A 16,372-nucleotide genomic window follows, 5' to 3' on the forward strand; every position below is an offset into this window, starting at 1 on the left:
TTGAGCCACTGGGCCAGGTCAAGCAGAGTGGGAATGTTGCCTGCTTGTCGGAAGGTGGACCGACGGAAGTCTGCTCGCTGCTCTGGGGGTAGTTTGCTGAGCAGTCTCACCACATGAGAGGCACAGCGGAGTTCGACGTCGCCGGCGGTGCCCAATGTCCTCAGGAGACCGACCAATGCTTGGACATGAAGGGCGAACCGTTCAAAGGCTGCGGTGTCGCCGCGACGAACATCGGGTGAGTCGAGGACACTTGCAATTTTCTTGAGGGCTATTTGGTGGGGCTGACCAAACTTCTCGTTGAGGGCTAACATGGTGTCTGTGTAAGGCGTAGGTGAGTTGATGTTGGAATCTGCAATCAACTTGGCCTCTTCTAATTTCAGATGATCAACCAGGATTTGGTAATTGAAGAGCTCTGTCCCTCCCACTGGTAAGAGGTTCTCCAAAGCCATCTTCAAGCGTGCAAACTCACATGGATCACGGTGGCTGAAGTAGGGTATGGAGGGGCGTGGCCCTTTGTAGCTCTGTTCAGTGGTGGCGGGTGGATCCTGGTGCCGTGGAGCTGGAGTCTCCCAGCCTTGTCCTGGCGTCCCGTATCTTTGCTGTGTGGGTGCTGGCAAGTACGTTGACTGTTGAGGAGTACAGGTTGCAGCATAGGATGGACATCTAGGAGGTAGATGCTGTGAGTGCGCAGGCGGGTGGAGGTTCGGAGGCTGCTGAGGTGTATAAGCTGCGGCATAAGGTGTAGCCCTAAACGGTGAGGGTTGGTACGCAGGCTGATGCTGGAGGTTTGGCGGTGGCGCCGTAGCAGCTGCATGCTTTGGTGAGAAGCTATGACTCCACTTGTAGTGCTGTGACGCAGTGGAAGAGGAAGCTAGATGAGGGTGGCCGGGCTGCGCGCTCAACTGCTGGGATTGGCGGCGCAACGGCTGACTGCTGACCTTGACTGGCGACACTTCGCAGTGGCTAGAGGCTTGTCTCTTCATCCGATGTAACTCTGAAATCAGCTCTTCTATTTGCTCAGTCATCGTTGGAGTCGGCGGGTTGTCACAGTCTGCTGTGTCAGGCCATGGCGGGGGTTCAGGCCAGTCCTCTTCATCTTCATCTACCGAGTGGAGGGGACGGAGGTCATGACTGCTGACGGAGTGTGACATAGCTTGTTGAAGACTGAGTACTGTGTTGGTGAGCCTCCTCATTTCAGCCTGAACTTCTTGGAGTGCAGCTACGTCGGAATGAAGGGCTTGCTGTGGTTGATGTAGCACGACCTTCTCTTTATGGATGTCCTGTGTGCCATCTCTCAAGGCGCGTTTGTGCAGCACCGGATAGGGGGAGTGTGGCTCTCGGGCTTCCTCCCTGGGATCTCCCTCTGGACGCTGCAGGTGGGCTAGCTGGGAATCCGGACTGTATATCCTCCGCACTGGGTGGTACAGGTCCGCCTCATGGAGGTCAGCATCCCGCCTGTGGTGATCCGTATAGGGAGTGGGGGAGAAGTGAGGGGGTGTCATCTTGGCTGCTCCCTCTTCGTGAGATGGCCACTCCTCTTTGTGCCCATGCCTGTCTCGCTGCCTGTGCCCGATATATTGGACATGGTAGTTGTCTAAGTGGGTGGGGGGGCGTGTCCGACGCGTCGGTCGTGCTCCACAATCTTCGAACTCCATGTTGATCAAGGGTAAAGAGAGCATCCGGCTCGAAGGACCACAATGTTGGAGAGCCTAGGGGGTGGACTGTATAGGTGATTTGGTTCAATGGGGGTATGCTCTTTTCACCCCTGGGTGTCGGTCAGAACACAAGGATGAGTCCAAGATGTGGGTTGGCAGCTTTAATAGTATATCTTCGAATCAACATGCAACAGCACAGGCAACAGGCGGACAAAACATAGGCACAGATGGGAATGGGGTGATGGGCTCAGGCATGCAGGATGCATGTGAGCTTGTGGCAGTGAGCTCATGAAGCAATGAGCGGGTGGCAGACAGTGAGCACGTGTGTGCCAAGCAGTGGTCACGTGTATGTGTGTGTGTGTGTGTGGTTTTGCGGTCAGGAACGCACACAGACACTGAGGCATCGAACACGTCACATACTAGTGGTGGTCGGCTGACAATTGCTGCGCTACAGGCATTTGCCAGTAACCCGTATGCGGGCGCTTCTCGCGAGAGCTCGGCACAGACGCGACTTCAATCACACAACAAGCACACAATCGATGGCGACACTCAACTTCGGAACCTTTCTAACAGATAAGTTACAGCATTGCTATGTTTATTTTTTAATGCAAATGTTTTGAATTGAGGTATATTGTACTACAACACGGCGAGTGAGTGATGGTTTTAAATCATAAATGCAATGCTGGATTATTGAATCGTGTGGTTTAGCCTTTTTAATTAATGTATATTTGACATTTTATATTGTACTATAATGTTGTGGAGGAGCCCAACTGGGGACTAGTGTTGAGAATTAGCTCAAGCTTTAAACTTGAGATCCATCACATCAGCTGCGAGCTTTTAGCTATGTTTGACTGCATTGTCCCAATAAAAAAAAAAGTCATTCAATTAACATTCTTGTCATACAAGTAGGAACAGGTCGATGCAAAAAGCAATCTCTTGCTGAACTGTATTTACTACCCATTTTACTTTTGTTTCATAGTCATGCACAACCTATATTTCATGCACAGATTTGCTAGCTAATAGTCGATCAGAGTGATCAATTGTCACGCACGGCTAATGACATTTAGAAAATGTGAGAACAACTCATGCCTTCAAAGCACATCTAAGACGCATATCGCACACACACACACAAAAATCATTTTAAACAAGAATAACCAAGGTAGTAAATAGTCATTTGGTGTAAAATCAGTCTTGCATATTCTGAGCCCTGTATGTGGAACCTTTTTACAATAGCTTGCTCTTGGTAAAAAAAACAAAAAAACAACTGCGTGCACATATTGAATATTAATGACATGCAAATGACAAATGGCTGCCTTTCTTCTATCTACATTTTTTTTTTTATCATTGAGCTGACTTTGCTTTTTGTGTACCTTGTGCAACAGACTGCTTGATTGAACACCTTACATTCCAAAATTCAAACAGCCTGTCAGCACTTCTATAAATAGTGGCCAGTGTGGCACTTATAAAAAAGCATCCATAGAGTGCATTGCTGTCAGTGTTTTACAGTGCCAGTTCAGTAGCCTGGAAGATAGCAAGTCATGGATCCTGGTTATTGAAGCTTTTGACCATTTCAGCTCAAGGGAGAATTTTCATTTAATAATGTATTTGTTCTATCGGCTGATACAACAGAAAATATTTTGCTTTCAATGTCGAGCAAATGGTGTGTGAATTACCCAATATCATGCGAATAAGCACAAACTCAAAATTAAAGACCTAAAAACATGGTTAGCTAGTACGTGAATGGAACATTTACAAAAAAGAAATCACCACTACTAAAATAATTCATGTCATACATATGTAAATGAAAATACTGATGTTTGCACAGCTGTAGCTGATTTATCAGTGTACAATCAAATCCATGTTCCTGTCAGTGGATTGCAACGCTCTAGTGAATCATATGTGCATGCATCTGTGGTAGCTGATTAACGTCATTATTAAATTCTGTCCTATCTTTTGTTTTAGAAATTTGGTAGACGTGTGTTGGGGATTATTTTGAGTTTTCACATTTTTAAGGCGAAATGAAGCAGTTGGATGACCCAAACGTGTAGCTGTTGCATTATAAAAACTTCACATTCTTCTCATACAAATCAGATGTCATATCAGTCTTTGTGTTTGTTGCTTTGCACCACAACCAACATTATGAAGATATATCTGGTGTGGCCAAGAGTTGCCAACTGTGTGTCTTTACGTTCAATATGACACACGTCTAACCTAGTATTCTGCATAGTCCATTTTCCACATACACAAATGGACAAAACTGTCAATATCTTTCCAGAAAAATCCAAGTGCACGTTTTAGTTCCTTCAGTGTTCAATAGGATTTAAATCAGTTCTCTTCAGAATGCTCGTTTGTTTTGTACTTCGCTGTGTGCCATGGGTTATTACCCAATTGAAGGGACCATAACCTGCAGTTGCAAGCAAACTTTCGGGCACTGCGTAGGTGTGGACAACTCCGGTCCTTGAGGGTCAGTATCATGGACATTTTTTATGTCTCCCTGATGCAAATGATCAGGATTGTTATGCAGCTTCTGCAGAGCTAGCTAATAACCTGAATTGCCCACCCCTGGCGTAGCACATTTCACTCCCAAATTCATGACACCTGGTCAGTGCCAGATGTAGCAAAGCACAACTTAACTGGGCTTTCTTCATGTTTCACAATATATGCTCCGTTTTCTTTTCTGTACCCTCACGACCAAAATCTAAATTGGGATTTATTGGTTGAGGTCGGCACTCACTGAATTTAGTTAATGTGAACATTAAGACTACGAGTCCTTCAAACATTTAAAATTGACATATCTTGCACTCATATTTGTGACCAATCACATAGTCGAAATGTAATTTTACACTTAGTTTGATCAGTTGGGTATTCCGGTATTTTGGGTAGAAATTTGCACTGTGTGCTTTTGAGAAAAACAAAACAAGTATGAGCAATGCTTTAAAAAAAAAAAAAGCAGTGATTTTTGGAGCAATGATTTAATTAACACTTATATGTGAACATGTTTATATATTAAAAAAAATGAGCACGAGAGCAAAGACAGAAACTAGCTGTCTGTCCTTGTGAGAATTCACACTTTCTAAACATTCATGTGTGCACTTTGGGTGTCTCATTTTATGATGCAAATTTAGGGCGGTTTACGGCACAAAGCCAATAGATTCTTGATAAAAGTGTGTCATGCGCTGTCGAACTGTGTGCAATACAAAACAAGGCGAAGGCGTTGAATTGCAGTGATCGTACACGCAAAACCCTCCACCCGCCACATATATGGATCTGAGTAAGTCGGGCTCGTGGTGATCAGCCAGTGAGGCTATTTGGTACAAAGCTGCTGGTAGAGACTTTAACTAATACAACGTATTCACTTCAAACAACCCTTTTTGAGAGGACAATGTACCAGCAGAAGCCCAACGTTAAAGAACGCAAATCTGACCAACCTGATCAGATCCTTTTTTGATAAGAACAGGTTTGATGGGTATGAATCAAGTCAGTCTTAAAGAAGAAATAATGTGCTTGATTATTTTTCGAGGAACTGTACCACAGCAAAGTTAAACAAATGAATAAAATTGACAATCATATATTAGCTTTATCAGGCAGGGCCAAGAGGGGGCCTGCCTCCCTCAAATAACTGTTGTGCCACCCTCCAAACTATATCCCCCGAAATATATTACATTTCACATATTTGTATTGTCTGATGCTTCTCTCCTGCACTCCAATTCATACTGTCATAATGTCTTTTGCTTGGCTCCTCAAACATAAAATATATCAAGCTGTTGCTTGTGTCATGTTTCTTGACTTCTTGACTCCGCTCCATCTCCCCTTTGCACTAGAGTAGCCACGAGAGCCAAGGCTAAAGTATCGGCCTACTGCCGGCTCGCTGCGAGGGATAGCTGTCTGCATCCTAACTTCCAATCACCCTTCGGTATGCAAATAAGCCAGCGTCAGATTTCTAGTAGTAGTGTGCAGCAGTAAACTGCAAATGTGAAGCAAATGAGCTTTGTTTAACTTGTAGTGTTTAGTGTAGCGACATACTCAATTGTTAATAACATAATAATAATAACCCTGAATTCATCGAGGAGCTAAGCTGGAGCCTATTCTCTTAGAACACGGTGTGTGCGCCCACTGGCTTGTCATGTGTCACTGTGCAGTGAGTGTCCTCCGTCTGTGGCAGGCAGCGGACAGTGCTCCAAGTATCTGTGTGCCTCCAGACCCCTAAAGAAATCCCCTCCCAACTCATGCAATCTGGCTGATATCTTACAATCACATCTTCACTTTTACGCTCTTGTAAAACTTTCAGCCGACTTGCCCCAACCTTGTGTATCGCATTCTCCCCTGAGACTCAGAGGACATACAACAGAAGACTCGTGTGGAGATTGTTTGCATTCAGTTCTGCCGGTCATTTTGAGGTTACTTTTATAATGCAGCACAATCCCCCCTCAACATTTGTGGCTGCCCCTCTAACATGCCGGTTGAGACCTGGCCTTGAGCTCTATACTATTAATAACCACAAACATATACAGTGAACCCTCGGTTATCGCGGTTAATGGGGACCGAGACCACCCGCGAAAACTGAAAATCCGCGAAGTAGCGGCGCACCTTCAAAAATGCTTAAAAAAAAAAAGTGCGAAGTAGCGGCGCACCTTCAAAAATGCTTTAAAAAAAAAAAAAAATAAAAAAAAAAAATAAAAATATATATATATATATATATATATATATATCTACGGGTAGAGAGAGAGAGAGTGAAATTCATGTTATAACAAAAAAAAAAAAATTATTATTAAAACTTATTATTTTTTTATTCCCCAGCCATTATTTTTGTATTTATTCAATTACTTCTTTTTGTATTTATTTAATTACTTCGACTTTTACCTGCTGGTACGCCGTCCGGTGTGCCCTGTGAAATGAAAGGTGGCATTCTTCATTTATTTATTTATTCATTTATTCATTCATAACTGACAGCCTCGCGCTGCGCTCGTGCCCGGGCGGAAGAGGTGCTCCTCTCCGGCTTAATTGTCACGCACGCCGGACCTGCTCCCCCGAAGCGTGTCTCCGTTCGGTTGAACTCGGTTTCATTTCGCCTCGCCCGTGCCCGGGGAAGGTGCTCCTATTCGGCTTAACTGTGACACACGCCCGCCCTCCTCCCCCGGAGCTTCCATTCGGTTAAACTTAGGGGCCGCTTGGCACCGCCCGTGCCCGGGGAAGGTGCTCCTCTTCGTCTTAACTGTGACGCGAGCATGCCCTCCTCCTCCGGAGCTTCCATTCGGTTAAACTTAGGGGCCGCTTGACACCGCCCGTGCCCGGGGAAGGTGCTCCTATTCGGCGTAACTGTCACGCACGCCGGCCGGCCTCCTCCGGAGCTCTCGTACGGTCCGAATCGCGCGAAACGTCGCCCCGGATCGTGCCCGGGGGAACGTGCTCTTCTTCGTCCACTCTCCTCTTCGCCCACGCTCTTCTTCGGCGCACGCCGGCCGTCTAACCGCTCCAGCGCCCCCTCGTGCCGCTCGGCGAAACTACAATGCCCCCGAATATTATTTAGACCCGCGAAGCACTGAACCCGCGAAAGGTGAACCGCGAAGTAGCGAGGGTTCACTGTAAATACACACTTGGGTAAATACCAGTACTTTTGATTTATGGCAATATGGTATAATCCTTGCGTTAGATTATTATCCTTACGTTAGATTATTATTTGTGAATTGATTGTTTTAAAACAAACTTTACAAATACAACATTGAGAGATCCCTGTGAAATTATAGCTCAAGTAATTAATCATAGTATTTTAACTTCTCATAAATGGCGAATTATTCCTAAAAAGTAACTAACAATACATCGGTTATTATGCTCTCTAAAATGCCATGTCCCATACAATCGAGACACAGACTTATTCATCTCTACTTTATTAGAACTTTTAAATAAATGGAATTATTTGACCCTTCGCTTCATGTCAAATTCACCAAACTTTAATGGATCTAGACTGATACTTGGTTGTAATCATTGAATTTAATTATTAATGCTTTTAATGTTTTATGTGAACCACTTGGAATTGTCTTTACCATTTAAACATGAAATGTGCTCTCCAAATAAAATTGCCTTGCCTTTTAATCGGTGAGAAACATTCAATTGTTCAATTACAATCATTTGTGGCCAATATACGACAGCTAACTCAAGATTTCAGATAATTGTGACTGATTTCAAAAGCAGGACGAAGTGGTTTAAATAACACAACTCACTGGTTTTCATGGTTTTCACAGAGACTTGTTTTTCCCCATTTCGACTGAAAGGATTCCAACTGAAGATCTCTGGTCTCATGCTCCACTGCGTTCATCAGAAGAGGAGCCGTTTTACAGCGGTGTGACACCTGGAGATTGATGTAAACATTCATGTGATTTATCACCAAGTTCAATCATCTATCGGGAAAAAAAAACAAAAAAAAACAAAACATACGGACTAAGCACAGGTGGAAGTGAGGTTTCATCTGCTAGCGTAATCGCCACTAACAGGGTGAAAAACAGACGGACGTCTCAGTCTGTCATTGGCGGACGGCCGTTTACTGTATGTGCGATTGAGTGCTCTGTTTTCAATAGAATCTCTGTGAGCACTATGAGGACCTGGACCCAAATGAAATCACTTCATTTTGCTATGACAACACAAATGCAATCGTTGAGTCTCATATTTTTAATATATTAATAGATTTATATGTGTATTTCTTTGCATATAAATAATTACGATAGGTCACCACTGGTTAGCACATTCGCCTCACAGTTCAGAGGTGCTGGGATCCATTCCACTTTGCATGTTTTCCAGGTGCCTGCGTGGGTTTCCTCCGGGTAGTTTGGTTTCCTGCCACATATTAAATCCATGCATAGCAGGTTAATGGAGCACCCTAAAATTGTCCTTAGGTATGATTTTGAGCGCCTCATGGGTGTTTGCCTTTGCGTGGCTAGCAACTAGTTCACTGCCTGTTGACAGTTGGGATAGGCTCCAGCATAGCTGTGACCCTTAACTTTAAATTAAAACGTTTAGGCATTAAAACAGCTGCAGGCAACCACCAGCATCTTCCCACAAACTACTTTTACAATTCAGCAGATTGTCAAATAACTGTATGTGAAATGTAAGTGAATGTATGTTTGAGTATAGCTCTTTGGGTAGACACCGTATGATTCAGTGTAATGATAGATAGTGCACTTCATTTACCGTTTTAATCGCATTAGATTTTACATCTGTTGGACTATGACATGGACGGATGGACTGACTGACGGAGTCGTGGTCCGGTGAAATTTACTGATGCAAGCAAAGTGGGTTAAAAAAAGTGTGGTTAAAATAACATGAGGGACTTAAAAACTGAAGATTATAAATTTTGGTTCGGCTTGACAAATATGATGGACTAAAGATACCAGGGCCGCTGACGAATGAATGATCAATCTGCAAAATTTTGTAAAATGCCCACATCTGGTAAACGACAACATCACTACGCATTTACGACTCGACAGAGCATGCGCAAACCGGACAGAGCTGGCCAAGCCACCCTAAACATAGCATCAGTGTGTTTACCGCCACTTGCTCTGGTAATATGCATAAGTTTGGCCCTCTTGAGTCCGGCACTCATATGGTAACATAATGTACGCATATTTGGGCTTTGTCTTTACACAATGCTTTAAGGAACTGAAAATTAAACGAAAAAAAATTTATGTCTTGTTGTGTTTGCTACTGACCACATGGACAGATAGATAAGTCCTTCTAGAGGAAAGTTCTATGGTCAGACGAAATGAAAATTGAGGTGTTAGTCCACAATGCGCAGCAATATGTTTGGAGGAGAAAAGATGAGGCCTTTAACCCAAAGAACTATGTCTACGTCAAGTACGGTGGTGCTAGGAGCTGTGGGGCTGTTTTGTTGCCATTGGAACTGGTGCTTTATCAGATAATAATCAAAATTATGAAGGAGGAGGAGGATTACTTTGCGATACAACATAACCTAAACTCACCAGCTTGATGGTTAACCCATACTAAAGTCAAATAAGAACCAAACTTCATGAATGTTTTTTTGTAACGACTAAGCATCTGTTCCAATATTAGAGAACAATCTGAGTAGCAGAAATAACTGGAGCTCAAGAGAGCAATGTTCTTTAGAAGTGTATGTAAATTTTGATCACAACTGAATCTTATTATGTCAGTTTCATCAAAGAGAGATGTGAATTCACCTGAATAGAATATTAACTGATAAACTGCTGCCGTTATGGTTCTGTCACTTTGGCCGCGTAAGCACGTGCTTGCGTAGATCCTACAGGTGTCTCATTGGTCCTTTGGCATTAAGCAATAGTCACCGTGTTTGTTTTTTTTTTGTGAACTTTTGCAGTGGCTAATTGAGTGATAGAAAGTTTAACAAGTGTCAGAATAATATGAAATATGGCACTGCACAGACTCACCTGTGAGTTGGTCACCTCATGCCAAGCATGTAAAAAGATTGACAGGAAAACCAACAAATTATTGTTATTTTTTAATTCTGATTGGTCCTCGACGAGTGTAAACCCCCGGGCTCCAGCCCAGGTATGCCCGTTGGTAAAGTTGGGCCTGCATGCAACTGAGGTACAGGCTTTACCCGTGTGAAGACAGCAGTCAAGGGACCTAAACAAGATAAACTGTCTAGAATCAGTGAATGAAGACACACTTCGGAGGAGCTACACTCCGATTAGGCCTAAATGATAATGTGAATCACTTACAAATAAAAATTAGAGAAGCAATTTATCCTCCTAATTGGTTCAAAGTACAGTGCCAAGCTCTGATGAGGAAAGTTTCTACTAAGTACAACTGTAATGCATACTGAGACTGTGTACTTTTTCCGATTCGAGCTTAAAACATTCATCTTGGAACATGCAGTCACATTCCCATTAGATTAGGTGTTAAAGCTCCACTGATCCCATTGCCCCTGGAACCTGGGTTTACACTTTCCACATCTTATCATCAACACAGTATTGCTTACCTTCCAACTCTTGATAATTCAATACTGCCGCACTGCTGCACACCGCAACTTGGTGTTTGACAGCTAGAGCCCAGCCGAAAGGTGATTGGAACATGGCGCTGTGAACATTAAAGAAAAGTTCACGTTAATTGTACATTCTGCAGGGAGTAAACAAAGGTTTGTATCGGAAATGCTGGAAGCAAGTTATTGAAAAGGATCACAACCCACAGAGGTACGACCGCAACTTTGATTAAAGTTAACTGCTGTGTATAAAAACAACAAAAAAAGTGAACCCATGTTGCATTAAATAATCAGTTACTTTTATTTAAAACATGCAGCTGATTTTTAGACACTATCACAATTTTTGGACTGTTTGAATCTAGGTTTGCACTGTTTTTGCACATGTTTACATGCACAAACAAGGTTAGAATCTGGGGAAACTCAACCCCCAGGGTCAGCCACAACGTCTCAAAATATGCTCGGCAGAACAGTAAACTCAAATTATATATTTTAAGAATTTGGAAAACACATCAAGATAATTCCTTATCATGCCCTAGGGGGGGAATTCTCATAACAACTATATATTTATTTGTCTTTTGTTTTATATATATATATATATATATATATATATAAATATATATATATATATATATATATATCGTATTAAAGGACGCAGTCTGAGTTGCATGTGCTTTTACCGTATTAAGCATAGAGGGCAAAGGGCGCACCTTCTTGTTGGACGCAGATATGTCAAGACATGTCTGAGTGCTAAAATAAGTCTGTAGTGTAACCTGTGATGTTTCTTGCTTGCAATAAGATTAATGATAAGACGCTATTCGACAGATTGGACAGTGACCCTTCCATCCTGGTTTCCCCCACACATACTGCTCTGTGATGGAATGTTTCCACTCTAAAAGGCAAATATGGACAGCAAACTCATCGCATGACTATCATCCAATATATTGCGACGTTCGTTCGAATGTTTTAAGACGATTATCACATGCCGAGACTCGTGCACATTAATTTTGGTGACAATCGATTATGTTTTACAGAAGTCGAGTCTTGATCGAATTCGCGTTGGCGGCTCACAGGCGGACTGCATTGTCAGCCATGACGCTGTTAATGTCCCTCCTCCGCCCCCTTTCTTTGAGGAAGAACATGAAACCACACAATAGGATTGATAATATCTAAATTATAGGAATACTTGACGATGCCAACTGGCATTTGTATAGCACAATAGATTGGTAAACAAGTTTGAAATGAACAGTCTTGTGTACAGCACGTGTGACGTCACAGGAATCACGTGAAGGTGTCCAAAATGTCCAATGAGGTCAACACATTTAATTTAATTCACCACTACTTCACACGCCTATATAACTGATTTCACCGAAATTACGTTATTAGAAATTCCCAAAAGAACAAGTGTGGTGTGGTCATTATAAAGTGTTTGATGCAGAAAAGGCTTAAAACAATACTACATCAAGACCGAGGACTCAATTCTCATTGATGTCTCAGAAATGCTGATTTTATACAAGTTGGCCCCGAATCTAGGTGTAGCTGTGTTTAATTGTACATTAACACTCAGTAGAGAGCGGATATCTGCACGGTCGACCAATCCTAATTTGGAGCTGCACCTTTGATGTCCGCAGGGAGTATTGCCTTAATTACCTCAGTCAAGATTCTTGCATCAATCATTATGAAATGAAGAAACTTGTTGGAAATAAAAAAAAAAACTTTATTTGTAATTCAGAGCTTTAACAAGTATATTTAAACAATAGACTGGGACTGTACATATAAAATGCAGCATTTATGTATGGTAAGTCAACTGAAGACTTAATTAGAGCCAAGAATGTGAGTAATAATGGCTGGCTGTCTCTGTGTGTTGGTCATGTAATCAGTTATGGGACGTGTGACCTTGATGCTTGTGTATACATTGCAGTCATCGTGAGTGTATACAGAACAAACACAAATTTTATACACATTCTTTTGGTTTAAACAGCTATAATTAAAAAAAATTCAAATTTCCCCATTGTGGGACTAATAAAGGACATCTTTATCTTTATCTATTTATATATATATATATATATATATATATATATATATATATATATATGTGTGACTAATCAATTACTTGATGGTGATGGTAAAAAGGGAAATATGAAACAAATGTTAAAATCTCACTAATTGAAATGGCCAGACATCGGTGCACTTGTCATTCCAAATAAGATTGAACTTTATTTTTGGTTGGTTGCTCAGGCCTCAGTTGGCACACAACCAGCTATGTCAAACATGACATGGAAATAAAAGACGGCTTTCTGCACCATTTGCTGAAAATAATGATTGTGGAGACGAAATCAGATTCAAAGGTCACTTCCCTTTTCCAAAGCTATTTAAAGATCAACATTACTGGTTGAGCATACATAAATCCTTATTGGAATAGGTTGCTTGGGATAATGATCATGAAAAATAAATTGCACCAAGTATGTGCTGTCCCTTTTGTTCAAGTGATTGAAGGGGACAATAAAAGGAAGGCAGGGGGGATAACTCCTGTATTGGATGGAGTCCTTGACAACAATGTCTTGTGAGTTCAGATTTATGAGACATATCGCTAAGGCCTGCTGATGGCAACGTCTGTCAATATGTTGAACACGAGCCCACAGCGGATCTTGCATGGGCGAAAGCAGTGCCACTTTTTATTCACAAGAAAAAAAGAATCATTGTGACTGAGAAACCAACCTCTCACATTCTCACATCACCCAGCATTAGGAATTTGCTGATCAAATGACAATATTTACTCTTTAGGGCCATCTGAACTCAGCGCAGATGGAAATTATATTTCCTATATTTTCCACTCTAAATTCAGGTTCTGGAATTATAATCTAACATAGAACTATATTGAGGCATCTTGTCGTTCAACCGCATTCAGTTAATTTTCTGATTGATTTCTATTTTTTGGCACATTCAATTAACGATGCATTTTAGTCTACGTCTTGTTTTCATCATGGGAAGCTTGAGAATTGTTTTGTTGAAAATAAATAAGATATAGGTTAAAGGTTTACAATGGGACAGGTTCAATGAACTATTTGGTTTCGAATTGAAAAAGTAAATCCAGTATGTTTTTTCTCCGGCAGGCTGTGCTGTGCCCGCGCACTTGTGCGCGTGACACGGCTCCGTCATGAGCGCGCTGAAGCAGCAGAGGAGAACGCTCGCAACGGAGCAGCCACTCGGTGAGCAGTCGCTTTGCATTCCAGTTGGACCGGTGTGGATGCTATTTACATAAGTAAGACGGACTTTTCCAGCAGGAGATTCCGCAACATGTACAGGTGAGTCCCGCGGATTTTGCCGCGTTTATTCCTTACACGATACACGCGAAGTTCGAAACATGCATGCAAACGTGCAGTGAGCATGAATGAGGAGCAACGCGGATTTCTGGAAGCAGTGATGCGATTTCTTTTCAAATGAATACCTATGTGCTGGATACGAAGATTGACCAAGAGCATGATGCACCCCTAATACTGTAAATGAAGTCCTGCAGCAGAATGTGTTCTGAATAACATGCAGGGTGGTGGAAGAGCAGATGAGAGGTGATTGCTGATGATTGGCGAGCTGGGCATGAAGCTTCAGTCTCAGTCGCGTGGGACTGTCCGAGTCTGGGCTTCGCTAGCGCCTTCCGGACTACGTCCTTGTGGTTTTTGTTTTTTAATCACCAATCACTTAGGCCGTGTGAAATGTTAAAAACTGTAACCACGCGTGTAGGAGCTCTCCGATTGAGTATTCCACAGAGGCAGGTGTATGCTGAATACACGACTCCAAATCATTTGCTTAAAAAAAAAACGTCATGGAATACGGACACATCCGGTGCCTTGATGTCAATTAATTTCTAAAGTCAACCTTCAAATAGAGGGGGAACTCTTTGTTACAGTGATTCCTGCAAGATTGCATGTAGCTGCAGACAAGCATATGGAAGCAACAACTGGGGCTGGTCTGAAATGTCCCATGGATCTCCATCATGAAGGTTACCACCAGTCATTAGAGGGCTGCTCTGGCGGGGTCGAGAATATTTACAGTCTGGCTTCTGCAAAAGCCATCAGGATGCGTGAGACCAATTTCTAATGTGACCAAAGCTGTTATTTTAGTTTATAGCCTGGCTTCTCTGATTACAACATACATCACATGTGTACGCACACGCATGCACACAACCATACCTACGTATACACGTCTGCTGCTTGGTGTGTTGTGTGTCATCTTCTCACCTTTCAGTTGGCAGGCAGCCAAACAACTGCACAGCTGTATTGCTGCTCGGTGGGCCTGTGTTTACAGCTCCTCCTCATTTGGGTCCCTATCACCTCCTCCTCTTCCACCCTATCACCTCTTATCCTTGCACCTCCTTTATCACCGCTCTTGCTTTCAACAGCTTTGCACAGGCTGAGCTGTAGATCAGCCCGGCTCACGGTAGCCTTGCGTCCTTGCTCTAGCCTACATAATATTTCTAGCACGTAACAAGAATACAGCCTGCAGGTGTTTATCATTCTGCCAAATTAATTTTTAACCACATTTGATCTTCTTGGAAGATTTAGTTTATTCCTGTTTGACATATTGGGAAATGCACACAGAAGTGTTGGATATAACATAATGCAGTCATATCTGATAGACCGCTTGGACTGGTTTAAATAGAATACAGTACACATTTATTAAGTAGACACTTTTATATTTTGTTCTGTGAAATGTGCGGACACAATGCTTATGTTTTTTTAGCACCCACTTTATTGGGGAAAGAGATAAACTAAAGATTAGTTTAATAGCAGATTAGGCTTTCAATTATTTTCTCTATTTATTGAATAATCTTATTTAAAAAAATATGACTGTCATTGTTTTAAATGGACAGTGTTGAAAATGCACGAAAATCAATTATGATTCAGTTACTTGTTTGGTCTGGAACATCAAAAACTAAAAATAATGATCATTGTGTTCCAAAGTAAAAGGGCATTTTCTATTTGGCTATTTTGCGTTTCGCTTGGCCTAGCCATAGCTCGTTTTGGCTTTTGTTTACATTTCTTATGGCACTTGACAGTCCCAACAACAATCTACGGAGATATCCTCTGATCGCACTTGTCTCGTCCGGGATGTTGAAAGTGAGATGAAAAGTTGCGAGAATTAGTCAATGTACTGCAATTTTATGTTGATTAAGTCCACACGATTAAAGTCCACAAAGTAAAAGGCGCAACTTGTTCATCGTAAGTCTTCAGCATCCTACTCAAGCTGCCACGTTCGAGGCAGGGCAACGACCATTGGGCCAGATGACGGATGAGCAAGCCTCGGCTGCGACTCTCATTCAAGAACAACTTGTAAATGGGATCCAGCCAGCAGCGCATGCACTCGTGATTTTTTTTTACTCCAAGCACTATTACTTATTTATAATAAAGATTTTTTTTGTAAGCGAGGAGACTTGGGCTGGTTGTACGTGCACTACCTAGAAAGTGTTTCAGTCGCCACATCGTGAATTTGAGCGCATCATAGAGGCCTCTAGATGCAAAATAGATGAGTTTGGTGAAATAAAAGCATATGTTATCATGAAAGCAGCAACAGATGTATTTTTTCTTTACAACAGCTTCATGAAATCAGGAAAAGTACTTATTTGTGGTTTCGGGTTGGATTGCAGAATTCATTCGTGTGGGTTGGGTTACTGTACTAATGGGTCAAATGTGCTTGTTGCGGCTACAGTATTGAAAATTCAATCTGGTTAGGGGCAGCTCTTAAAAAATATTATTTTTGG

At 42.2% G+C, this 16,372-nt stretch overlaps 1 protein-coding gene across 8 annotated transcripts in view; it reads left to right on the forward strand.

Annotated features, from left to right (window-relative positions):
* The first annotated feature begins 13,796 nt into the window (after window positions 1–13,796).
* LOC148333984 (protocadherin Fat 3-like) overlaps window positions 13,797–16,372 on the forward strand; it is a 178,680-nt gene continuing 176,104 nt past the window's right edge. For all 8 annotated transcript variants that reach the window (XM_088300252.1, XM_088300255.1, XM_088300256.1 and 5 more), the window contains exon 1: window positions 13,797–13,922. The gene's annotated coding sequence lies outside the window, so the exon portion shown is untranslated. The remainder of the gene's footprint in view (window positions 13,923–16,372) is intronic.

Source organism: Idiotropiscis lumnitzeri, chromosome 7 (genome assembly GCF_059441095.1).
Source record: "Idiotropiscis lumnitzeri isolate Australia: NSW breed Sydney's pygmy pipehorse chromosome 7, RoL_Ilum_1.0, whole genome shotgun sequence".
NCBI classification, from domain to species: domain Eukaryota; kingdom Metazoa; phylum Chordata; class Actinopteri; order Syngnathiformes; family Syngnathidae; genus Idiotropiscis; species Idiotropiscis lumnitzeri.